Source organism: Spea bombifrons, chromosome 5 (genome assembly GCF_027358695.1).
Source record: "Spea bombifrons isolate aSpeBom1 chromosome 5, aSpeBom1.2.pri, whole genome shotgun sequence".
Lineage (NCBI taxonomy): Eukaryota > Metazoa > Chordata > Amphibia > Anura > Pelobatidae > Spea > Spea bombifrons.
The window spans coordinates 67137981-67165823 of NC_071091.1; the positions used below are offsets into that span (position 1 = coordinate 67137981).

General features: G+C 44.8%; 1 long non-coding RNA gene across 1 annotated transcript; it reads right to left on the reverse strand.

Moving 5' to 3' along the window:
• Window positions 1-3: 3 nt before the first annotated feature.
• Window positions 4-27843, reverse strand: LOC128497942 (uncharacterized). The gene is made up of 2 exons (XR_008354363.1): window positions 27649-27843; window positions 4-673 (listed from the first exon to the last, which is right to left on the reverse strand). It is a non-coding gene; the product is annotated as an uncharacterized LOC128497942 (long non-coding RNA).

Sequence of the window (27843 nt, forward strand, 5' to 3'; positions counted from 1 at the left end):
GCATTGTTTTGTGCACAGAACATACATTTATTGGTAATAATGGGTATAGTTGGTAATAACCACCGGACTGGACAAACACAAAGCTATGCAGTAGGAAATGTTCATGGCATATTTTATAGTAAATGTAAAAAATTATGACTGATACATTTACAGTGCGTATGTGGGAGCTTTGAGTATACTTTCACATGTATCTTAAGTTTCCTTGGCAATTATATAATGCCTTGTGCAACAAATATTGCTTATCTGTTCTATAGAAGCACTTCATTGGCAGAAAAGTTTGGAAAATGTATAACAAAACATCATAAAGCACTTGTTACTTGTTACAGGAAACTCATGAAAGAGCTTGTGATGCCAGGGGCATATATACATTAGCAATACAACATATCGCTGTGTCATCTCTTTCACACTCACAGATTTATTAACAAACCTAAAATAAAAATAGCATGTCTGCAGAAACAATAGCTTTCCCAAAATTAAAAAAGATTGTCTGAAGATCGTTTTTCAGGCTTTTTATTTCAGTGGTAAATGGCTCTTCCATGCAACTTCATAAATGAGGAAGGATATGTTCACTTGGGGACCCAAACCCTTCTGTTCTTCTTTCATCCCATGATGTCCTTCTTTTGTAGAAGCTCAATATTTTGTGGGTTATGAGTTTACATAAGGCTCCATGATCCTAAAAGTGTATACAAAAATCTTAAGATGTATTTAAATTGAAACTGTGCAAGCAAACTAAATAAATGACCATTAATCACATATCACTGCCCATTTCACATTTTTGGAGGTATTATAACAAATAACAAAACTTTTAAAATTGAGAAGTCAACTTTCAAAACTATGCAAACTTAAGTAAAATAAATTGCCGACTGAACAGTATATTCAAATATTAAAACAGGAGAACACACAAATAAATATGTGACCTTGCTAAATCCTGCTTCTTCTCTGAAACTGTGGGCATTTTGATGTATTTCTTGGTGGGGGCAATTTCCCTGTTGCCCCTCCCCACACTTGGATCTGCCTGTGACTAAACAGGGTGTGAAACACTATTGATAGGTTTTTGTAAAATCAGGGGTAACTCACCAATGTTGACTTCTGCAGAGTGGTTGAGTGTTACAAACACATTGGGGCATAACAAACTCTAACGCCATGCTCGTTGATCTTCAGACAGTAGTATCATCGACTGGTGGTGTCCATATATAAAGAAATAAGGCTGTTGGTAAATAGCATAGATACTTTTAGTTTCACTTCACAAGATGACCTCCCGTACCCTTAATAACTCTTGTACCCCTGAACTCCAGTTTTTATGCTGTTTAGTAGATACAATAGGGCCCCTGTAGCCTTCCTTTAGGCCATGGGCCCAAACCTTACCAATGATCATTAGAGGCTCAATCCTACAAACAGTCTACAAGGACAGTCCTGGGTAGTTGGCTGTGAGGCCTGGGTCACATATACATGTACCAGATGTATCCACCCTTGATTGCGATCCTGGCGATTTGATTACTGCATAATCACTCCATACCTCTCCCTAGTGCTACTTTCCCTTTTCTTTTCTGGTAAAATGGATTCAACAGGTCTACACTGGAGACTAGCTACATTCTAGCTTTGCAAAACTGGAGAGAATTTGGGACTTGGACACATTAACATTTGGTTGTCATTTTGTACACATTTGCTTCAAACATAAAGTTAATAAATCAAGGAATAATTAATGTCTGCAAAAATGTGAGTTTATTTACATTAGACCAGTCACCTTTTTGATGCAGTGCCCTACCATTGAGGATGCAGGACATAATTGTATGTCCTGCATGTTGATCTCCTCCAGTGCCACTGTCCTACGCTGTCTGTTGGTTGCACCTTTGATGATAGATGCCCCCATAATGTCCCATAAGCATTGAATGCCTATGCATGTAGGGCATTGCTAAACTTGGGGGATGTTCCCAAATACAAACTGAGTTTTTTTGGATGTGCACATATATACTATAAAAAAAACAACTTTGGAAGATGTGGAAATGGCTGCATAAAACATGCTTACATGCCCCTAGATAAATACCTTCTGTTGTCCATTTTTTTAAATATGTAGTTTTCTTGGTTGACATTTGGAACCACCATGCTGTCTTAAATGAGATATGGGCCCAGTAAATCCATCAGTTAAAATGAAGTGTGCATATTCCGATTTAACATTCCATAAGCATGAGAGTTTCCAGGTCACCACGGGGAAAACTCCAAGTTGTGGAAGAAACATTGTGGCACATCCCACTCCCAACCCACTTCCTCTACAGCAAAGGCTTCTTTGTGCGTGTGGGGCTAGCCTTGCATGCAACGCCAGCAGGACCACCCACTGACACCAGCAAAACCGCCCGTGACATCAGCAGGACCACTCACCCCCATCCCGCAAAGGGAAGGCTCTGGGTACAAAGTTCAAAGGTGTGCCCATTGTGGTAACTTGTCTTGTCCCCATAAACAAAGGAAATACAGTATTTGCTCGATTATAAGACGACCCTGATTATAAGACGACCCCCCAAAATCTAAATATTAATTTAGGAAAAAAACAAAAAGCCTGAATATAAGACTACCCTATAGGAAAAAAAGTTTTACTAGTAAATATTAATTCATGTAAACAATATTTTCATTTTTAATAAAAGCTATGATTGAGAAAAATATATATTTTTTTTATTTCCTTTTATTTGCCAACCTGCCCCCCCCAGTTATGCACATCTGCCCCCAGGGTTGCCACTCTGCCCCCAGAAATGCCTTATACCCCCTATTTGCCACTCTGCCCCATGATGTGCCTTTTAACCCTCTATATGCCACTCTGCCTCCAGAAATGTCTTATACCCTCCTATATGCCACTCTGCCCCATGATATGCCTTTTAACCCCCTATATGCCAGAGTGGCATATAAGGGGTTAAAAGGCATATCATGGGGCAGAGTGGCATATAGGGGGTTAAAAGGCATTTCTGGAGGTATATATATATATATATATATATATATATATATATATATATATATATATCTGCTAACAGCAATCACACTCCTATCAAGCCAAGGCAGCCAGTACATGCTGGAACCTGAGGATGATAGGAGTGTGAGTACAGCCTCCCTATGCCATGCTACCACCACCACCACCCTTACACATCCATACTAACACACACTCATTCACAAACATTTAAATACTCATTCATTCCATTAATCACACATACTTCACACATTATCACAAAAACACTCCCCCACCCCCTTACCTGAACTGCAGATCTCCCACTGGAAGACTTCTGCAGGGGCCCGGCTGCGCGTGCAACTTCTCTGGCCCCGCCCCCAGAGGAAGGAGGGGGGAGGCAGAGTTATGTGACACGCTGCTAGCTTCTTGTTCTCCTGCTGCTCGCGACCAAAGCCCGGTAAGTAGCATGGCCCCAGCAGACATTTTGAGGTCTGATTAGAAGACGACCTCGATTATAAGACGAGGGGTATTTTTCAGAGCATTTGCTCTGAAAAAAACCTCGTCTTATAATCGAGCAAATACGGTAGGTTAAGGTGGGCGTTCTTAGAATCCTTCCCTCCCACAGTTCACTAAAGGAAGTGATGAAACAGGATGTGATGTCAAATGAAGGGTATATAATATAATGCCACACATGAACTCCTTCAGTTCTTTTCCTTTTCCTCCATGGTGGATGTTGTAAGAGTCAGCTCCCAGCAGTGAGCTATTATCGGATCTGGAGGCTTAACAGTGGGTGAGATTGTGTTGAAGGGAATTGTTATATGTATAGAGAGAGAGAGATAAAAGAGGGTTGTTGTCCTGTGGGGTTTGGCTATGCGTGTATTTATGAGATAAATGTGTTTGCTGTGTTGTTACCTTATAATAAATACCTTTGAATGTAGACAAACCTTTGTTATATGTTTATATTTGGTTTGACACCACACCCATAACCTTGCAAATCGTAGAGATGTAGGACATTGTTGAACTCAGTGGACGTTGCACGATACAAATAGTGATGTTTTGTTCATGCACATTTTTTACCATCAACTTTGGAATATGGCATAAAACATGTTCATATACCCCTAGGCAAATACTCTAGGATGTCTAATTTTCAAAAATATATAGCTTTTTTTTGTTATTAAAAAATTGAACCACCATACTACCTCAAATAAAACATAGGCCCAGTAAATCCATCAGTAAAAAATCCAAGTTTGAAAAACATAAATGGACATGTTCCAATTTAGACACTCTAGCACCCCAAAAACATGGCAAATCAATGGATGTTGTACTTATGCAGCAAATGTTGTTGAATGTGTTTTTTGTACTTAATTATACGCTATCCAAATGAGAATTGTTTTAGAAGAAAACCTCGTCCTAAAAAAACAATAAGTGGTTTGTGTGGGTGCAATGAAGGAGAGAGTGGGAAATTACAGTTAAACAAAGAGCACAAATGTTAAAAACAAAACAAAATATTGTAAAATGCCTGTGTCCTTAATGGGCAACTTAGTAGACAATTCAAAGAATAATTCCATGCTATGCCATTTTATAACACCATAATATTGTTTTTGAAAAAAAGATTTTACACTTGAAACCAATGGTGTCATTTTAAAGGGGCACAGCCCTAGTCTTGACCCAAAGTAGTGGCCCTTGATCTACCTGTAACAAGGTATCCACTTGGTAGTACACATTCTCTGCAGTGAATAGGAGGATATGATGTCGTATTCCAGGTGATTCACTTAAAAGCACATGTGGCATGAGTAGGAGCCGCTACAGCTAAGCCAGGGGCGTACCTAGAGTATTTGGCACCTGGGGCGGATCCTGTATGTGGCACCCCCCCACAAACACTTTAAAACTGCATAGCTTCTATCGTTATATACTGGCACAGACATTGAAGGTGGTACAGCATAACACCTACCACTATATACTGAGGCAGACATTGACAGTTGTACAGCATAACAGCTATCCCTATATACTGAGGCAGACATTGACAGCGGTACAGCATAACACCTATCACTATATACTGAGGCAGACATTGACAGTGGTACAGCATAACACCTATCACTATATACTGAGGCAGACATTGACAGTGGTACAGCATAACTGTTATCATTATATACTACGGCAGACATTGATGGGGTACAGCATAACACCTATCACTATATACTGAGGCAGACATTGACGGTTGTACAGCATAACACCTATCACTATATACTGAGGCAGACATTGACAGTGGTACAGCATAACACCTATCACTATATACTGAGGCAGACAATGATGGTGATACAGCATAACACCTATCACTATATACTGAGGCAGACATTGACGGGGGCACAGCATAACACCTATCACTATATACTGAGGCAGACATTGACGGGGTACAGCATTACACCTATCACTATATACAGAGGCAGACATTGATGGGGTAGCGCATAACACCTAACACTATATACTGAGGCAGACATTGACGGTGGTACATCGTAATCCCTATCACTATATACTAAGCCAAACATTAATGTGGTGTAGGCCTACCACTTCATTGTCTGGCTTAGGGATGCACCGAAACGAAAATTCTGGACTGAAACTGAAAATGCAGCATTTACCTGTATGAAACCGAATATGACCCCCACCATAACAAAAAAAATCTCACACTTTTATTTAAAGTAAGTAACACACCACAATAGGACAAAAAATTAAATAACAATATTAATATATTGTGGCAGGATGGCCCGATCAAAACAAGAAACTCCGAACACCAGCAGAATAAAAGCAAGATGTGGTTTATTGCAGATTTGTACAGTCCACAGCGATGCACTTCATAGTGTGAATAAACCAAAACAAAAACAAATCCTTTTGATACAGTCTGAGGGCCTCTGGCTTGCCTGCCTCTCACCCTATTCCCAGACATCTAATGCCTCTAACGGCCGCCCCTTTAAGCACCTGAGTTCAGGTTAATTGGCTCCACCTTGCTGACCTCCAGCAATTAACCCTCCCCATGCTGGGAATAATGAGCGTTCCAATCTGCCACTTATGTACACAGAGTCCATTACTTTGCCACATACCCTCCCCCTCAGCTTAACACAGGTGTGTGAAGCGGCCTTCGACAAGAAACTGTGCACCCTAGACAATGCATCTGCGTTGGCATGCAATAGCCCAGCCCTATGCTTCACAACAAATTTGAACTGTTGCATAGAGAGGAACCAACGTGTGACTTTAGTATTCTTGTCTTTGTTGTTCTGCATCCATTGTAGTGGAGCATGGTCAGTGATGAGGGTAAAAGATCTGCCCAACAAATAATATTTTAATGTTTCAGTTGCCCACTTAATGGCCAAACATTCCTTCTCTACAGTAGCATACTTCTGCTCCCTTGGCAACAACTTACGACTTAAAAACAACACAGGATGTTCTTCCTCTCCTATCATTTGAGATAATACCGCCCCCAGGCCCACATCAGAAGCATCCGTTTGCAAAAAGAAATGTTCCTTAAAATCCGGGGCTACTAAAACAGGGTGCCTGCATAAAGCTGTACGCAAGTCTGCAAAAGCTTTTTCTGCATCATCATTCCATCTCACTGTATCTGGTGCCTTTGCTTTAATCAAATCAGTGAGAGGTGCAGCTCGAGTGGCAAAGTGGGGTATGAAGCGTCTATAATAGCCAACTATTCCTAGGAAAGCTTTGACCTGTTTCTTTCTTAGAGGGCGTGGCCAATGTTCAATAGCCTCAGCCTTAGTGAATTGAGGTTTTACCAGTCCTCTCCCTACAGTATAACCAAGATATTTGGCTTCCATACAGCCAATAGAACATTTGGCAGGATTAGCAGTAAGACCAGCTTTCCGAATACTATTTAAAACCGCTTCTACCTTTCCCAAATGGGAGTCCCAGTCTCGGCTATAGACGACTACATCATCTAAGTATGCAGAAGCATAATTGGAGTGAGGTCTTAGAAGTTTATTCATTAACCTCTGAAAGGTTGCTGGGGCTCCATGAAGCCCAAATGGCAAAACTGTATATTGGTACAGGCCTTCAGGGGTCACAAATGCAGTTTTCTCTTTAGCAGTTTCTGTCAATGGGATCTGCCAATAACCCTTTGTAAGGTCTAATACACTTAGGAATCTGGCCTGTGCCAGTTTCTCAATGAGTTCATCAACCCGAGGCATAGGATAGGCATCAAATTTAGAGCATTCATTAAGTTTTCTAAAATCATTGCAAAAACGAACTGCCCCATCTGGCTTAGGTACTAGAACTATGGGGCTAGACCATTGGCTATGTGATTCCTCAATGACTCCCAGTTCTAACATTTTTGCTACTTCTGTTTGTATTGCACTCCTTTTTGCCTCGGGAACTCTATAGGGCTTTACTTTTACTGTAACTCCTGGTTCTGTGATAATATCATGGCAGATTTCACTAGTTCTGCCAGGAATACTAGAAAAGACATCTTTATGTCTTGATATCATTTCTTTAACTTCCTTCTGCTGTTCAGGGGTGAGATCAGCAGATATTTTAACATCTGGGTCTGGGGATTTATCTATAGCAACCAAACTACTTTCTCTATCCTTCCAGGGTTTTAGCAGGTTTATATGGTAAATCTGTTCGACTTTCCTGCGATCAGGCTGTCGAACTTTATAGTTTACAGGGCCTACTTGTTCAATAATCTCATATGGGCCCTGCCAATGAGACAAGAGTTTGCTTTCGGCAGTGGGAACAAGGACCATAACTCGGTCCCCAGGTTGGAAAGAACGTACTGCAGCCTGGCGGTTGTAAATAACCTGTTGGCTTCTTTGAGCTTCCTCCAGATATTGTCTGACTATAGGAGAAATTTGTGTAATGCGCCCCTTGAGTTGCTCCACATACTGAATGACATTCTGTCCTGGTACCGTTTGTTCTTCCCACTCCTCCTTCGCTATATCTAATAAACCTCTTGGATGCCTACCATAAAGGAGCTCAAAAGGTGAAAACCCTACAGAAGATTGGGGAACCTCCCGAATAGCAAATAATAAGTACGGTAGGAGAGTGTCCCAATTTTTCCCATCTCTATCAACCACTTTACGTAACATGTGTTTCAGGGTCCTATTGAATCTTTCAACTAACCCATCTGTTTGAGGATGGTACACAGATGTCCTCAAAGCTTTTATTTGTAGCAAATGACACAACTCCTTCATTAATCGGGACATAAAAGGGGTACCTTGGTCAGTTAAAATTTCTTTTGGTAACCCTACCCGAGAAAATACTTGAAGCAATTCTTTCGCTATGGTTTTGGAGGCAGTATTGCGGAGGGGAATAGCTTCTGGGTAGCGTGTAGCATAATCCAATATGACCAGAATATATTGATTACCCTTAGCTGATTTTTCTATTGGTCCCACCAAATCCATAGCAATTCGCTCAAAAGGGGTTTCAATAATTGGCAATGGGATTAGGGGTGCTCTTAGACGAGGTTTTGGGGTCGCTAGCTGGCAGTCTGGGCATGAGGCACAGTACCGCTTTACCTCTTCATATACCCCAGGCCAAAAAAATCGCCTTAAAACCCTTTCCTGAGTTTTTTCTACCCCCAAATGCCCCCCAAACAAATGAGAATGGGCCAATTCCAACACCTTTCTCCTGAAGGACCTTGGTACTAAGAGCTGTTCAAGTTCTTGCCCCTCCTCTCTGATCACTCTATAAAGTAGGTCATTTCTAAGAATGAAATGAGGATACCTGTCTCTGGATTGTCCATCGACCATGGTCCCATTAACTTCTACAATTTGGTTACGGGCATTTTGCAATGTTAAATCATTGACTTGTTCCCTTCCAAACTGATTTAAACCAACGTCCAAATCCACAATAGTAGGCTGTTCTCGGGTTTGGCCCTGGGGTTCAACCAGTATTTCGGTTGAAGGGTTGGAACTAGTGCTCGGATCTTGTAAGGTCACACCTTCATTTATCAAAGCCATTTGTAAGTCCCCAGTACCCCTATGCTTATCTTCCCTTCTCTCACGTCTTGTCTTGCGCCTTTTACAAAACAAATCTGGGTGTACCAATGGGAAGACACAAAACGGGTTCTCCTCTACAGACTCCCACGGGTTTTGAATCAGGCTTTGAAACGCCGGGAAATTACGTCCAAGAATAAGGGGATGGGGTAATTTAGGTACCACTGCAGCCACTACTGAAAATGTTTGGCCCCCATAGCCTATGTTTACAGAGGTAGTAGGGTATGATACAGTACATCCATGTACACAGAGTATCCCAACCTTCTTACCTGGGAGCAACTGAGACGGTTGAATGAGACTGCTTGTCACTAAGGAAATATCGCTCCCAGAGTCCACAAGAGCTACGGTTTCCTTCCCATTTAACAAAACAGATTTATCAAACACACATTTTTCGGTCTGTTTCCCAACCAAACAGATTAGTCCACAAAAGTCATTTATAGCATTATACCCACATTCCATAGGTTCCTGCAAATGAGGACACATAGCTTTTATGTGACCTAGCTCCCCACACTCAAAGCAAGTAACTGGAGGTTTCCTGGTTTGCCATCCCTTTGAGGGTTTATAGTCCTGGTTTCCATCCGGAGAAACTTCAGGGCCTCCAGTTCGGATCACAACTTGATTTTTCCCATAGTTCCAGGGCCTTGAGCTTGTGAGCAGTCTTTGGTTGTGTTGCATTTTAGTCTGTGATGTAGATTTTAACTCTCTCACTGCTGTATATTGTTCAACCAGTGCCACCATTGCATCATAAGTGGTAGGGCTTCCCTGCCCTGCCCACTCTCGTAGGCCTTGGGGTAATCCTCGCAAAAAACGATCCAAAACCAAGGTCTCAATTATTTGAGCAGGTGTTGAACTCTCTGGTTTTAACCATCTCCTGGCCAGATTAATCAAATCAAACATTTGTGATCTTGGTGCCTTCTGTTCCTGGTATTTCCAATTATAGAACCGTTGGGCACGGATCACTGGAGTCACGCCAGTCCTTGCAAGAATCTCTACTTTAAGAATATCATAACTAGCAGCCGCCTCTTCCTCTAGGTCAAAATAGGCTTTTTGAGCTTCACCAAGCAAAAAAGGTGCCACTATACCAGCCCATTGAGTGCGAGGCCATTGCTCTCTGATGGCAGTCCGCTCAAAAGCTGTTAGATAGGCCTCCACATCATCTTGCGGCGTCATCTTTTGCAGATACTGATTTGCACGGATTGGTTTTGGACTGCTGCTCTGTTCATCTGTGGTAGTTTTTGAGAGTTGCTGTACAATCTCTTTTAGGACAATCCTGTCCTCTTGCTGTGCTTCCATCATAGCTCCCATCTGAGCAGTTATCAGCCGGTTGGTTTCCTGTTGCACTGTAGTAGCATGCAGGAGGGCCTTTAAAACATCCTCCATGTTGATACAGGGTTCAAACAGCAATATCCCACTTCTGACACCACTTGTGGCAGGATGGCCCGATCAAAACAAGAAACTCCGAACACCAGCAGAATAAAAGCAAGATGTGGTTTATTGCAGATTTGTACAGTCCACAGCGATGCACTTCATAGTGTGAATAAACCAAAACAAAAACAAATCCTTTTGATACAGTCTGAGGGCCTCTGGCTTGCCTGCCTCTCACCCTATTCCCAGACATCTAATGCCTCTAACGGCCGCCCCTTTAAGCACCTGAGTTCAGGTTAATTGGCTCCACCTTGCTGACCTCCAGCAATTAACCCTCCCCATGCTGGGAATAATGAGCGTTCCAATCTGCCACTTATGTACACAGAGTCCATTACTTTGCCACAATATATATATGATTGTTAACAGCAATCACACTCCTATCATGTCCAGGTTCTAGCATGTACTGGTTGCCTGGGCATGATAGGAGTGTGATATATATTAATATTGTTATTATTATTATTGTTCACATGTGAACTGAGCACTGGATGCATAAAATCAGACATACAAATCCCATATTTGCAGGTATACAATAATAATGTATGGAAACATAGCAAGAGATAAAACTACAGGCATAGATGATAGGTTGCACAACCCAAAGCCAGCCCTGGCATCCACACTGCCCAAATAGAACCTGACCAGCACCCCGATTACACACATAGGACTTACCATCTTTATCCCCAAACAGCCCAGCATGAGTCAACTTTGTTCCCAAACAGCCCGGCCTGTGCCATCTTTGTCCCATAAATACCCTGCCTGTTTCATCTTGGTCCCCAAGGCTCAAACATCCTGCTTGTGCCATCTTTGCCTTTCCACAAATCAATTATACATCTATCATACACACAAACGCATTTACAGTCACTCACTAATTCACACTTTCATTCACATAATTAATTCACACAATCATTTATTCTCTAACCCAGTCACACAAATTTACACATCCATTAATGCATTCTCACAAACTCATTATCTCCCTCATTCAGACAATTCATCCACACATTCATTCATTCTCTCACTCATTCGCACAATGCATCCATTTATGCGATGAATGCATCATTCACATAATCAATTCACCCAATCATTTATTCTCTCACTCATTCACACAAATTTACACATTCATTAATGCATTCTCACAAATGCATTAATTATCTCCCTCATTCAGACAATTCATCCACACATTCATTTATTCTCTCACTCATTCTCGCTGTTTATTTATTCCAATATACTTACTACCTTTCCCCTCTCTCCCTCCCTTGTCACTATCTACCCCCCTCTCCCTCCCTTCTCACTATCCCCCCCCCTCTGCCCCTTTGTAGTTAAAGGTTTTGGACTTACCAGCCAGAAGTCCTGCGGTGGGAGCACGACGCCTACGTCTTGCTGCTCTGCCGCTGCTTCACTGCTGAGCGCCGGAATATGATGTCATACTCCGGCACTCAGCATGACATGCCGGCACGCAACGGAGTTAGAGGCCTCGCAAAAGGAGGCTGAGGGGCGCCGAGCAGTTGCTAGGCACCCCTCTCCTCCGCGGGAAAAAAAACAAGTGACGAGGCTGCCAGGGATCCGGGACATGTGGTCACTCTAGCCCGTGGCATCCCCCTAATTAGCGGCACCCGGGGTGGACCGCCCCACCCTAGGTACGCTACTGAGCTAAGCAAAGACTCCTGTAGCTTAAATGAGAAGAAATCTCTCAAACCCGTCTACTGAGCAGCAGTGCACCACGGAACCCAATAGAGAGATCTGCCTGTGTAATGTGGCAAATCAGCTGCTGCTCCTCCAGACTTTCTTCCTTAGGCCTAGGCTCCTCTGCTTGTGTTTCTTTTTCTGCTGAGAAGATGCTGTTGCTGAGCATGCAGGTGAGGTCACATTTCCTGACAAAATCAATGGGAGCACTTTCTGAGGATGCACACTGGATCTGAACAGGTATCACTTTTGGGGAAATATTTGGGGATACTGGTAGACTGTATTGTAAATGCAATAATATGCCTCTTCCTCTCAACTTCTCCTGGACAAGCCACTGAGGACATGTGGCCCCTATGTTTGGAGTCCTCACAAGCGAGAGATGCAAGTGTACGCTTCCAATATTTTCATATTAAAGAGCAGCTGCTACAGAAATAACATAGCTATGGGTTCATGGTAGGGCATGTGCACAGGGTATCTCATTAGACACTCATTCCAGAACCCTCGCTAAGCTAGTGATAGAGCTTTGGGCATTTTGAATATCTGACTGACGTGGCAGTGTGAAAAGGATGTTCCTTGTTGTACGCTACTTGAAAATGAATATGCATTATAAATGATATTCACTAAAAACACAAGATTAACTGTTCTGCGCGTTTGTCTAGCAATATTACTGTTCAATTAGTATATGCTATGTATAAGAAAGATGGACGGTGAGTTCTGTCCCTAATTACAATGGAGTCCAGAAAAATGTTCAACCACCAATTTTTGGTGCTAATGGTACTATGTACAAAGCAGTCACAACCAAGGGATCTAAATCAGCTCCCCCTGAATACATGAAAACAGAATCTAGTGTCTTCAATGCTTAAAGGGATCCTCATATTCTAAAAGGTTTTCTTTTTGTATAACTGAACAGCCGGAATGGAAAGTAAAACTATTAAGCAAATGTTTCTTTAAGCGATACATACCATAAACTGTAGCAGACCTTCTTGATACTTGTCTACGAGGCAGCTGTTGAAAATAAGCTCATGACCATATTGATGCAATATCATTGCTAGTATTATTTCATAGAACAGCTTACATTCCTTATTGTACCTCAGGTACAGTAACAAGAATTTCAAAGCCTTCCTCACATTACAGTATCTCACAAAAGTGAGTACACCCCTCACATTTTTTATAAATATTTTATTATATCTTTTCATGTGACAACACTGCAGAAATGTAAAGTAGTGAGTGTAACTCAACACACAGCCATTAACACCTTGGCAACAAAAGTGAGTACACCCCTAAGTGGAATTGTCCAAATTAGTCCCAATTAGACATTTCCCCTCTCCGGTGTCATGTGACTCGTTAGTGTTACAAGGTCTCAGCTGTGAATGGGGAGCAGTTGTGTTAAATTTGGTGTTATCGCTCTCACACTCTCTCATACTGGTCACTAGAATTTAACATGGCACCTCATGGCAAAGAACTCTCTCAGGATCTGAAAACAGAATTGTTGAGCTACAAAAATATGGCCTAGGCTATAAGAAGATTGCCAAGACCCTGAAACTGAGATGCAGCACGGTAGGCAAGACCATACAGCGGTTTCACAGGACAGGTTCCACCCAGAACAGGCTTCACCATGGTGAAGCAAAAAAGTTGAGTGCACATGCTCGGCATCATATCCAGTGGTTGTCTTTGGAAAATAGAAGTATGAGTGCTGCCAGCATTGCTGCAGAGGTTGAAGGGGTGGGGGGTCAGCTCAGACCATAAGCTGCACACTGAATCAAATTGGTCTGCATGGCTATCGTCCCAGGGGCATATAGAGGGTTAAAAGGCATATTATGGGGCACAGTGGCATTTAGAGGGTTAAAAGGCATATTGTGGGGCACAGTGGCATATAGGGGTATAAGGCATTTCTTAATTTCTTATAATCAGGGTCATCTTATAATCGAGCAAATGCGGTAATATTCAAAATATTGTGAATTATAATATATATATATGTTTCTTTTTAGTTTTTGCATAATATTCTCATGAATATGAATCATTAATGATCTTGACTATGATTCCTTTGCTGCACAGATAAGCAATAACAGGATTTTTCATTTAATTCTAATCTACTTCAAGATAATTATTATTCCTCTCAGCATATGATCCTAACAGGCAGAATCAATTTGCACATTAATGAAGCGCTTTCTGTAATTACTTTCATACGGCTTGTCTGTGAAATGATGGGTCCTTTACACAGTTGCATATTCACATTCAATTACACACAAGCACACCCTAACACTCTGATAATAAAACCCCGTAACATGAGTAGTCCTACTTCACCACAGACTGCCCTACCAATAATACAAGTCTTATCATGAACATTGTTACACTGCCTTCAATATAGCCTTCAGTCTCCCGAGTAGACATGTCCCTTTCCTATCCGTAAAATAGGAACTTAACTGAAGATGTGTGGAAAGGGTCTGGAAGTTGTTGAGTCCAGCCAGACATAACAATTTCATGTTCTAAAGCACTTTCTTCACTCCACCCTTTTGTTTTCAGAAACTGCTTCCAGCATGAATTTAAAAATACATGAAGTAGAATTTATAAATATATAATATATATGTATATGTTTTTACAATATGACATCGGGTTATTTAGTGAACTGAACTGTAGAGCGGAGTTCTGAGTGTCTTCTGCCCTGAGTGTAACAGGAATGATCCTGATCATTCTGGAGAAAATGTGAAACCCTTTCCATGGTGTAATAGGATCACCTCAGCTTTATTTTTCATATATTTTTGTACTGCAACGTGTGCCATCTTGTTTATCCATTTAATTACTATTGCAGGATGTATCAATCAAGGGCATGACATTCTAGTATGTCCAAATAGAGGTTTGGTCAGAGAATCTAATGGGTGGTGACCTTGTTCCGTAAAGACACCTGCTAACAATTTGTGAGAGGTGCAATTTATTGTTGATACAGTAAATGTAAATTAATGCACTTGGAATGTAAAATATAGTGTTTGGAGTACTATGCTGAGTGCTTTGGGAGTAATTAGGGATTAATCTAGCCTTGGTGCAGTATTAATCTAAATTTTATTAAAGACAGGAGGCGAGTATTTTGCATTAACCTTCTTTACTGTTAACCTCCAGCAGCAAAACAGTTAACAGAACAATAAAAAACAACCAATAAGAACACAGCAACAAGTCTATAAAAGTATGCACATCTTGGCACTCCTCCTCTTTCTTTGCGCAGAAGCTGAACCGACAGTCAGGAACAACTCGGGAGAAACACAGGAACACAACACCACGCTGAAAAAGGACCACAGCAGCGGCAACACCTCAGACAACCGGAGGACGACCTGGGAAAAACAAAGAGTCGTGAAAGTACCACGCAGCCATATGCCAAGCATGACAGAAAAAACAGCAGGTATGGAATGAGACAATATAATAACAATCATAACCCGACAACAATCCCCTCAACAACAAACCCTAAGACATAAGGGAAGGGGAAGGGAGGGAAAATACTCGCCTCCTGTCTTTAATAAAATTTAGATTAATACTGCACCAAGGCTAGATTAATCCCTAATTTTATAGCAAGACAGGAGGCTTCGTATTTTGCAATTTTAACGCCCCGAAACCAACGCCAAGGCGGCGTGAGCCGGGGTCCGAAAATAAAAAGTCCGGAAAGTAGATTCCCTGGACCAATCCGCCGCTGATAAAAGGTCGGAAAGGGAACAGCCCGCGGAGAAAGCCGCTGAGGCGGCGGCACCGCGGACCGAGTGAGCCCCAAAGGAACCATCAATACCGGCCAAAACAAGAAGCCACCGGATCCACCTAGAGAGAGTGGGAACAGAAACAGGCCGAAAAGGACGCACATAAGAGATGAAAAATGGACCAGAGGAGGAAGACCGAAACGGAGCCGACCGGGCCAAATAAGCCTGAACGCAGCGAGCCACACAAAGGCGCGGCCGGTCAGGAAAATAAGGGTAAGAAACAGAAGTAGAACTGGATTTAGTCCTACGAGAGACAGAGACCGATACCCCGGTAGGAGAAAAAACAAATGAGGACACATCAAAAGCCCGCACGTCGGACACCCGACGGAAAGAGACGAGGCACAGCAAAAGGGCAGTCTTGGCGGAAAGCTGGCGAAAGGACAAACCGTCGTTGTCCGGCCAACTCTCCAAAAAACAAAGCACCTGAGAGACATCCCAGAAGGACTCATAACGAGGCCTAGGGGGTCTAGAAAGGCGAACACCCCTGAGAAGACGGCAGACCGCAGGATCCTTACCGACACCCGAGCCCTGAACCGGGACGTGAGCCGCCGAGATGGCCGAGCGGAACAAATTAATGGTACGGTACGACCGACCCAGTGAAAAAAGATGAGCCAAAAAATTAAGAACCGCTGTCACAGGAGCCGTAAGGGGATCAAGGTGCCGAGCCAAACACCAGCGACTCCAGGCATGCCAAGCCTGGAGGTAGGACCGTCTGGTTCCCGGAGCCCAGGATCCCCAGAGCAGATCTCGAGCTGACTCCGATAAACCCGGCACATGCCAGGATCCCCGGAAACTGACCAAGCCACGAGAGTCAACCGATCCTCGAGGATGAGAGGGTGAGGGTTCCCCTCCGGATCCCGAAGCAGATCCCAGGTCGAGGGAAGGATCAGGGGATCCGCGCACGACAGCTCCAGAAGAAGTGGGAACCACGGCTGAGTCCTCCAGAGGGGTGCCACCAATAGGAGAGACACGCCCTGACGACTGACCGAGTGGAGAGTCCGAAGGATCATGTTGAACGGGGGAAAGGCATAAGCTCCCCGGTGCGGCCACGGCTGGAGAAAAGCATCCACCGCCGAGGATAACGGATCCGGGAGCCAACTGAAAAACGCGGTCGTCTGACGGTTCGCCCTGGACGCGAACAGATCCAGATGTAACGGGCCGCGACGAAGATGAAGAGTGTGGAAAACGCTCGGTAACAGCTGCCAATCGCTGACGTCCCTCCAATGTCGAGAAAACCAATCGGCCACTAGGTTCTCCTTGCCCGGCAGGTACTCCGCGCGGACGGACAGATGGTTGTCCAGGCAGAACTGATAGAGCTCCTTGGTGAGCTCCGTGAGAAGCCTGGACCTCGAGCCACCCAACCTGTTGATGTAGCGGACGGCCGAGACGTTGTCCATGCGCAGCACCAACGAACAATGAGTGACGTCCTTCAGGAAACTGCGAATCGCGAAAGAGCCAGCGATGAGCTCCAGGCAATTGATGTGAAGGTCGCGTTCCTCGGAAGTCCACGGACCCCCGGTAGCCACGTCGCCGCAAACAGCCCCCCAGCCAGACAGGCTTGCGTCCGATTCCAGGACAAAATCCGGGCTTGACCCGAAAATGGCACGGCCGTTCCACGCGTCCATGTGGACCAACCACCAATGGAGCTCCAAGCGAGCCTCGTCTGACAGGGAGATCATCGCATCGTAGGAAGCCGATACGCGAAGATGCCGCGTCTTCAACCGCTGAAGGGCCCGGTAGTGGAGCGGTCCCGGGAAAATGGCCTGAATCGAGGCCGAGAGGAGGCCGATCACCCTGGCGAGATTTCGAAGTGAAACCAGGCCGCCACGAAGGAGCTTGCGAATCTCCTTCTTTATGCCCAGGACCTTGTCGCGAGGAAGCCGGAGAACCGCCGCTACGGAGTCTACCGAGAAACCTAGAAACTGAACGGTCTGAGTAGGCGTCAAGACCGACTTGGGCTCGTTGATCACGAAGCCCAAATCCTGAAGCAGATGAACCGCCAGGTAAGTATCGCGACGAAGGGACTCGACGTCCTGAGCCATGAGGAGGATGTCGTCTAAGTAAATTATAGAGCGAATCCCGCGGGCCCGAAGGAACTCCATGACTGGCTTCAGCAATTTGGTGAAGCACCACGGAGCGGAGCTGAGACCGAAAGGAAGGCAGGTGAACTGCCAAAGGCGGCCTCGCCAACGGAACTGAAGAAACCGCCGATCGTCGGGATGGACCGGGACCGAGAGGTAAGCATCCTTGAGGTCGAGCCGGGAGAACCAGTCGTTCTCCCTGAGCAGGTCGCGCAGGAGGTGAATACCCTCCATTTTGAAGTGGCGATACACCACAAACCTGTTGAGGGACCGAAGATTGATAACAGGGCGAAACTCCCCTGACTTCTTGCGCACCAAGAAGATATTGCTGAGAAAAACCGGAGGGGAGTGCGCTCTTTCTATAGCGCCCTTCGCCAGAAGGGAAGAAAGCTCCGTGTGGACCAGGGCGGCGGCGTCGCGCGACAACCTGGGGAGTGGAGGTGGAAAATCCTGGCAAGGCGCAGAGAGGAACTCCAGACGGAAACCCACTACAGTCTGAAGGACCCAGGGATCGGACGTAAGGCGAGACCAAGCATGGAAAAAATGGGCGATACGACCCCCGACAGGAATATGAGGAAGAATAGGAATCAGTCTTACCTGAAGCTGATCTCCCTCTGGTGGACGTGTAGCCTCTGCCTCTGGAGCCGCCTCTGGAGAACGGGACCCGAAACTGGGAACGGTAGGCGGTGGAAGCGTCCGGGAAACGGGGTCTAGAGCCAAAGGAGGCAGTTCTGCTGGCGGCACGACCCCTCTGCCGACCAGCTCTGGGGGAAAAACGGCTTTCCGTACGAAAGACGCGTCTGATGTTGGTCTGGGCCTTAGTGAGCGATGTAAACAGGTTGACATGCTGACTGAGGTCCTTGATGAACCTCTCGCCGAAGAGCAAGCCCTTGGCGTCCGCGCCCAGCTCCTTGGGGCCCAGGTCGGCCAACTTGGCATCCAGTTTGAATAGGGCCGCCTTGCGTCGTTCAGACGAGATCGCACAGTTGGCGTTTCCCAGCAAACATAAAGCCCTCTGAGTCCAATCACGGACCAGGTGAGGATCCAATGGAGAGCCGTCAGCAATGGCCTCGTCAGCCATTTGAAACACCTGCGTCAAGGGGCCCGAGACGTCTAACAGTTTATCCTGAGCCGAACGTAGGCCCAACTCAATGCCCTTGCGAGGGTCCTTGCCATTCTTGGTCAAGAAAGTCACAAACGTTGGGTCAAATTCGGGCGTGTTCAGCACTTTATCCCGGACTGTGGGCCGAGGACATTCTGAACGGAGTCGCTGGCGCACCTCCTTGTCCAGGGGGCGACGCATCCAGAATCTCAAAAACTCCGCAATGTGGGACGATGGGGTCCACTCCGAAGAGCGAGGGTGGCGCAGAGCCCTGGGGTCGAAGAGCGGAGTTCCCAGGTCATCCGTGACCTCAAACGGCTGATCAGGAGCGTTGGACGGGATGAGAGGGAGCTTAGGATGGTCAGGAGTGAAGTCCCGGTGCCGCATGGGAGAGGCCGGACCAGAGGAGCCAGCACAGTATTCATCAATAACCTCGTAGTCAGTGAGGTCTTCATTAGGGGAAACCAGTGGAAGGGCTGAACTGCGGGCCTTTTTTAACGGAGCTTTCCCCTTCCCGGACGTGGAGGGCGCTTCACCCCAGGTGCGCTTCTGGGAGGCCGCTGTGGCCGCAGGGGATGAGGAGCCGCCAGCTTCTGAATCCTCAACCCCAGTAGGGGAAGCGAGAGGCGGAGAAGGGCGAGCAGAATGCAAGTCCTCAGCAGTTGGAAGAGACGCAGCCAGGGCAGCACGGAGCCAAGCCTGAACGGCAGCAGGTATCTGAGTTTGGGATTCTTCGGCCATTGCACTCCAAATGTGTCTATAGGAACACAAAGAACGACAGGAGTGAGTAAATGCAAGGTCCTGAGACCGTCAGCAAAAAACGGGGTTTACCCGATAACACAGGAAGTGCTGAAACAGGGGGTCACCCCTAAAGCAGGTGCAGTACACTCCGAATTTGTCCACAGTGAGGGGTTCACCACAACCAATAACCGCAGGGGTTTACCCTAATAGGAACGCGGTGGGGTCACCGAAGCCGAGGGGTATCCAACGGCAATAAAGGGGCACAGAGGAGCCCAGGCAAAAGGGGGGTTACCCCTATAATGTGCAATATGGCCAGCCTATACAAAAGAAAAATTCCTAGAACCTGCAGCAAATAGGAAAAAAGAGGACAAAACAAGCACACCGTGAGGCCAATAAGGCCCAAAACCTGATAAAATAAAATAAAATAAATAAATAAATGAACGTGCAGCGTAGTGTGGGCCGCCAGGGGGCGCCCGAGCCGACACCACGCCGCAGATCCCACAAACGGCAGCCGCGCGAGAAGAGCAGCTGCGTTTAACAGATGCAGGAAGCCGCGGGAAAGAAGAAAAGGCCGTGGAACGGAGGACCAAAACAGCCGCGGCGCATACAAGCGAGCGACCGCGGCGGGCAGAGCAGGGAGACACCGAGGCAAGCGGCAAAGGTAAGTTAGACCGCCGCCGCCGCACGGGGACCCGGGCAGGGAAAAAAATGCTGCGCGGGAAAACGAAGGACGCCGCGCGGAAGAGCGCAGAAACGCCGTAGACAGGAGGTGGCAACAAACCTCCTCAAGGGAAGGGAATAAACCGCCGAACAGGCGGTAAGGACAGAGAAAGCCGCAGGGCAGGGACGCCCCGGGCGTAGCAAAGGCCCTGACCACGCGGCCGGCAGGACAGGCCGCAGGCCGGGGTAAGGGGAGGAAAGGGAAAACGCAATAGCAGCGCAGCAATGAACAAACGAAAATAAACGATAAATATAAATGCACAGATATATGTATAAAATAATTTAAAAATGAGTAATAAAGAAATATACTGGAATGTTCTCACCTGGAGGTTAAGCAGCAAAGAAAGAGGAGGAGTGCCAAGATGTGCATACTTTTATAGACTTGTTGCTGTGTTCTTATTGGTTGTTTTTTATTGTTCTGTTAACTGTTTTGCTGCTGGAGGTTAACAGTAAAGAAGGTTAATGCAAAATACGAAGCCTCCTGTCTTGCTATAAAATTATTTCTGAGCACTTAGTTTGGCAGACAATGTAACAAAGCAGCAGAAAATTTAAACAGGACACTGGGTTGCGTAGCTGGAGACATTAGGCATTTTGATTTTAGAGAAGATTGCCTTTACTCCATTGCTGAGGGTAATGAGACTGCTGACAGGCAATTCATAAATACTACTGTCCATATTACTTGTGTTTGGTCAAAAAGTTGTGAACATTCAAAAACTTGCTTCATCCACTTATTTTTTGCACCAACAACCACATCATCAGCAAGAAGAAAAATATGTTTTCCTTTCACTAGTAGAACCTCACTCTCATTTTAGCCTTCACTGTATAAATGTTATCTTCATTAAATAACAACTAGCCTTGGGGTGCCTTGACAAGGTTAAACTTAGAAAAATGTATCTATTTCACATTTGACTAGTACAATGTATGAGCTGAACCATTCTTATTCCAAATAAAAATATAGAAATTGTGTCGTTTTACCACATCTTTATAACAGGAGGCATTTTCATTTCAATCTTTTATTATTGTTGGAGGAGCAAAACTCTTGAGAACATAGACTGTTAAAAGAGGAAGTTGTGTAATTTTTTTTTTTAAACATTTCTAAAGATTTAAGTACCATACTCGGTCTACTCTAAGTCTCTCCTCTGCTCATGATATGGCAAATTAACCTAGTTCAGTTCTCAATGAGGGTACCATTGGAGAATGCACTGGAACAAGTGGACATCATGAGATGCTACAGTGAATGCAAACTAATGTTTACATTGCTTACTTACAGTGAAACATTGCCTTGTTTACAGAAAGACTGTAATGTTACTCCCAAACTGCGCTTTAGGGTGGGGCTGGATGAACATTCCAAATGTGTAAAATGCCCGGTTGTAAACATGGACCTTCTTCATTGTCTTTGGTAATGCACATTGACAATTTTTGGTCTTCCTTACATAAAGAAGAAAATAAGGTTACATTTCTTTCAATAATTTGTCCCCATTTATTGCGATCTTGGATGCGTCATTTAAATACACTGAATGGCCTTGGAAGGGGTTCTGTTTCTGGGGAGGTGGGTACAAGGGGTCTATTGGAACTACTTCTTCCCACTGGTACAGAGTGCCACTTTTCCCCAATTACTAGTGACTCTAAACACTGTGGACACCAGACACAGATTTGGGGTTACCTGCATTGTGCATGGAGGTTTTATGTGTGTGGTGTTTAACTCTCCATCGGATCAGGACTTATACAAAAAAATATTTGTGATAGAGGAAGCAGCAAGCTAATATTGAGCCTGCCCTAGCAGATTCCTGCATCAGCCCCCCCCTCTCTACAATTCCCACACTTCCTGTTGAAGGCCACCCTTTCCTTCAGATTTTTTCAGTACAAACTAATAAATTAACTTAAAAAATGACCAATATTTTGAACTGTGCACTAAAACACTAATGTTCACAACATACGGTGCATTTGTCTACTTTATGCCGATATCTTTTAGTTTTTTATATATATATATATATGTATGTATACACACACACACTCTCTTTACTGGCAACCAGGCAGAATGGATATACATTGACATTACTTAGAATGTGACGACACATGCATAAACTTTTATACATTTGGAATGGAAAAAGTGGTTAGACATGGGTTCCCTGAGAATCAGATGATCAACAGAAAAAAAAAACGTTGACATTTCCTTTGCTGCCTATCCAATGCTATATCTTAATCTTTGACCAAATATATTTTCACCATCCTTTTTGATAATAGAATAACCATTTCCTACAGGATTCTAACAATTGTCATTATTTTTGCTATGTAATTATGATGCATTTCAAACATGAAACGATACATATAAAAAATTGGAGACATCCAACCAATAACAGACAACCACTTCATAGCCTGTCCTATAGTGCACTGTACAACAAAAGAACTGATTTATTTTAGATGGCTGGATATATACAGCAAAACACACATTAACATAAAACAAGATACTGGGATACAGTAGCGTACCTAGCAGGGGGCGGCGGTGCGCACTGGGTGCCGCTCATCAGGGGGATGCCAACTTGCCGGCACCCGGTACCCCTCCAGAGACGGACAGTAATGTCCGCCACTGGAGGAGCAGGCTCGCAAGGGAGCGTTATCGAAGGTCTTTAACAGACCCCTGGCTCCCTTGAGTCATTTTAAGCCGGTTCAAGGATCTCCCTTGAATCCGGCTTAAAATCACTCAAGGGAGCCGGAGGTCTGTTAAAGACCTCCGATACCGCTCCCTTGCGATCCGCGCGGCAACAGCTGCTGTGCGTCGCGGTTTTTTGTCATATCCCGGCGCCCATCACTGAAGCCACGCCCACCGCCGTACGTGCCCTCTGAACCGGAAGAAGACAGAAGAACTGAAGAAGAGGAGCGAAGAGGAGGAAAAGGAGCTGTAAGGAGAAAAGAGGAAAAGTAGGAAAGCATTCAGTGAGAGTGACAGTGAGAGTGGATTGGTGTATGTGTGGATTGGTATATGTGTGGATTAGTGTGTGTGTGGATTGGTGTATGTGTGGGTTGGTGTATGTGTGGATTGCTGTATGTGTGGATTGGTGTATGTGTGGATTGGTAAGTGCTTAAGAGTGATGGGTGTTATGCTGTACCATTTCCAATGTATTTTTCATTATATAATTATGCTCTAAAGTACATCATAACTCCCATCACTCTATACTGTTCCATACAGTGGCAGAGCTGGGAGACAGAGGCCTTGCACCCCCACTGCAGGACTCCTGAAAGGTAAGTGAACAAAGAGGGAGAGGGTAGATAGTTAGGAGGGGGTATATAGGGAGAAGGGAGTAAGACGGGGGAAGATAGGGAGAAGGGAGTGAGAAGGGGTAGATAGGGCAGAAGGGAGTGAGAAGGGGTAGATAGGGCAATCATACTTATATCATGCCAAGTCTGCGAGTACATCCTGGAATCTGGGTATGCCTGGGCATGATAGGAATGTGATTGCTGTTAACGATCATATATATGTCACGACCGCTTACACGATAGCGCACGCCGCAGGAGTTATTCTGCCCAGAACCCAACCACCAAAGGAAACCCTTAGTGATAGGGAGCTGGGACTTAGATGATCCCAAGAGTGAGGAGGCCAGGTGTATGCGGATAATAATAGGAATGAGTTGGATGCAAGGGTATGAACAGCTGACGCAGAAGCCAGGAGCCAAAACAGCAACGCCAGGAAATAACGGACAGGATGGTCAGAGAAGCCGGGTCAAAACACGAAGGCGGGAAGTCCTACAAGCCGGGTCAGCAACGGAGCGGGTACTCCAACAAGCCGGGTCAGCAACGGAGCGGAAACTGGAAACCAAAATTCACAGGATACGGTACAGAATCGTCAGGCAAAGGATGGTCAGGCAGGCAAAGGGTCAAAAATCCAGAGATACTCAGAGAACAAACGTCAGGAATCAACAGTAACAAAGACCACAACAGGGTACCAGACAAAGCATATCCGGGGTATTTAAAACCGGTGCCAAAATCACAGGCTCCGCCTCCCAGCCCGTGACCCAGTAGCACTGGAGGATCTCCCAGAGCCCTGCCTCTGAAGCAGACTGGCCGCTCCCCCCTCAGTACAACCAGGAGGAATAGCAGCGGACCGAGCGTGGGTAAGTACCAGATGCTGGGAGTCACTGCTTCGTCGGGCAGTATGATGCCCGGCAGAAGCAAGACTCCCAGCTCCGGACCTCCGTCCCCAATGCCAGTGGTTGGACTCCCGACCACGCGCATCGGAGGGGTTAATGGGTTCCCCTGGAAACCGCCGCGCGCGAGCAGTCTTCTGCATGCTCGCGTGCGGCAAGGAAGGGGTGATTGTGACAATATATATATATATTATTATTATTTGTTTTGTCCTATTTTGGTGTGTTACTTACTTTAAGTAAAAGTGTTAGATTTTTTTTATGGTGTGGGGGGTCATATTCGGTTTCGGCCAGGTAAATGCTGCATTTTCGGTTTCAGTCCAGAATTCGTTTCGGTGCATCCCTAAGCCAGACAATGAAGTGGTAGGCCTACACCACATCAATGGTTGGCTTAGTATATAGTAATAGGAGTTATGCTGCACTATTGTCAATGTCTGGCTCAATGTATAGTGATAGGGATTACGCTGTACCACCGTCAATGTGTGCCTCAGAATATAGTGATAGGTGTTATGCTGTACAACCGTCGATGTCTGCCTCAGTATAAAGTGATAGGTGTTATGCTGTACCACCATCAATTTCTGCCTCAGAATATAGTGATAAGTGTTATGCTGTACCACCGTCAATGTCTGCCTCAGTATATAATGATAACAGTAATGCTGTACCACCTTCAGTGTCTGCGCCGGTATATGACGGTAGAAGCTATGCAGTTTTAAAGTGTGTCTGTGGAGGGGTGCCACACATAGGATCCGCCCCAGGTGCCAAATACTCTAGGTATGCCCCTGCTGGGATATAAACCACACCATTAATCTGCATCCCAGAAACAACAGGGGCAGTAAAGGAATTAACAATACAAAAGGATACAGACGCCAGTAAGATAAGGAATACACATTGTCTTGATTAGATTATCTCCCGGACCTTAGTGTGCTGTGTCTAAACAGTTAGGATAACATTAACTGAGGAGTAGGGTGACTCTAGGAACCGTCACAGTCCCAAAATGCAGGAACCCCAAATCTGTTTCCGAGCTCCACAGTGTTTAGAGTCTCTTATGATTTGGATAATGTGACACTCCTTACCAGGGCCCATAGTATGTAGTAAGGAGGCCGGCACTCATTCCCTTCCAGGAGTCCATGGCACGGAGGCTTCCGTGACAGTTCCCTTACAACATAAAACCCTATCTATATATATTATATAGATATTCTTGCATCTGCTGTACAGGAGTAAATCAATAATAGTTCTTCACTAAGGCAGCTATGTTCAAATTTTAAATTAGAATATCATTAAGTAGGTTACTTGAATAAAGACATCATTTGTACATTTTGAACCTATACCTAATTTGCTCAGATGGAAAAGTGAAACAATTTACTTTACTTTCTTGTATCTCATTAACATATAGGATTGATTCTATTAATTTCACATTTAAAATAATGGTCTGCTAATAAGAAAGAAAATGTGGAAAATTTAGACTGAAGTAAAAACTAGACATTTATTATGTTTATGGTTCAAAAATAATTCAGTCTAATTTTTTCAGTTTGTTTTTGACACATTCGTTTTTGGGCAATGAATGCCGTTTCATACCCTTTCCTTTCGGACAAAATCGTTGTCAATTTTAATTTCAATAATTACATTTGTTGTCTGATGTCCATATTTATTCTCACACACTCTCTGATGCTCTTATTATCATTCACTCTCTCTCATGCTCTCTGCCTACCGCTTCTGTGTCCAATTCTCCAATTAGTGGAGGGGACGTCACTAGAAGCTCTGCCGTTTAGGCGGAAGTTTACATAGGGATATCTTTGGGCAAAATGGAGGCGCTTCCAGTGATGTCCTTTACCCTAACCTTCCAATCAGGGGAGAGGACGTCACCAAAATATCTGCCATTTTGGCAGATGTTCACCAGGAGGTTATGTCTGTGGAGATGCGGCCAGGGCCGGCCCTACAATGGAGCCGACTGGGGCAATTGCCCCAGGCGGCACTTTAGAAGGGGCGGCACTTTGCCGCCCCAAGCGTTTTTTTTTGTTGTTCGTTTTGAAGCGGAGGAGAGAGAGAGGGGCACCGAGTGGTTTTCGCTTACCCGCTCGGCGCCCCTCTCTCTCTCTCCTCTGCGGCGAGTCTCCCTGATCGGTCTCGGTGCCGGCTTGTAATGCTGGGCGCCGGAAGTGGCGTCAATTTCCGGCGCTCAGCATTACAAGCCGGCACCGTGGCAGAGCAGGGAGACTCGCCGCAGGACTCTTTAAAGGTGAGCACCGGGGGGGGGGTAAATAATGACGTCGTCGAAGTTTAAAATGAGGCCCCCCCCGGTGGGGGGGCGGCATTTTAAACTTCGCCCCAGGCGGCGTTAAGTCTTCGGCCGTTAAGAATAAATAGAATAGAAAGAAAACAAAAGAGGGAACAAGAAAATGAAGAGCAAAAATATGCAAGAAACGAAAGGAGAGCTGCAAGACATGGAAGCGGCCAGCAGAGAAAATAGGGAGACATCCAGAGAGTGTGGGTGTGAAAGAGCCCCTGCATTTCTGGGGAGAAAATTGGTAGCTTTATTGCTTTGTTTTCGTCCATTTTGTGGGGGTCTGGCTTTGTTTTTCTGGCAAATTTTGTTGTATTTCCAATTCGTAGAAAATCCAAATGCACAAGTCTAGTAAAAACTAAACTACCAAAATTTCACAAAAATTATGGCAAATTGTAATTATTTTGTACATATCTTAAAAAATTTTATTTACCACATTTTAGCATGTAGTGCATATGTGACCAATTAAATCATCTATTAAAGTTTTATCATATTTTTTGAGAATGTCACAACCATATAAGCGGCATACAAGGAGGCTATATCATGTAGTGCTGAATTAACCCGCCAAAAAAATACACCAGGCAGGGGCTGGTACAGTGTCTGTATTTCCCAATTTTTCCGTGTGGTTGGGCAATTTGATTAAAATGTAAAAATATCTGTTCAATTCAGATGTTTTACAAACGCAGCAATAAATTAGCGAATATGTTTGACATATGAGGATTACTGCCACAGATCTTCTATCTCCACGTAGACAGGCACTATAAAGAACAGCACAGTCTTAGCAGATTTCTCTTTCTCGGTAATGAGTAGTTTACCTCACAGGCAGCATTAACTCCTTCCGTAATTGCTGCAGCATTTCTTGTACTGTATTTACATTTAGGTTAATATTTAAGCGTTTACATGGCATAGGCTGCTCCAAAGAGCAGTCTGGTCCTGTCATGGCTGCAAAGGGAGGACTACGGCTGTTCATCTCCTGTCAGCATAAGACGGGCCTGTAAGCATTCATAACTACTGC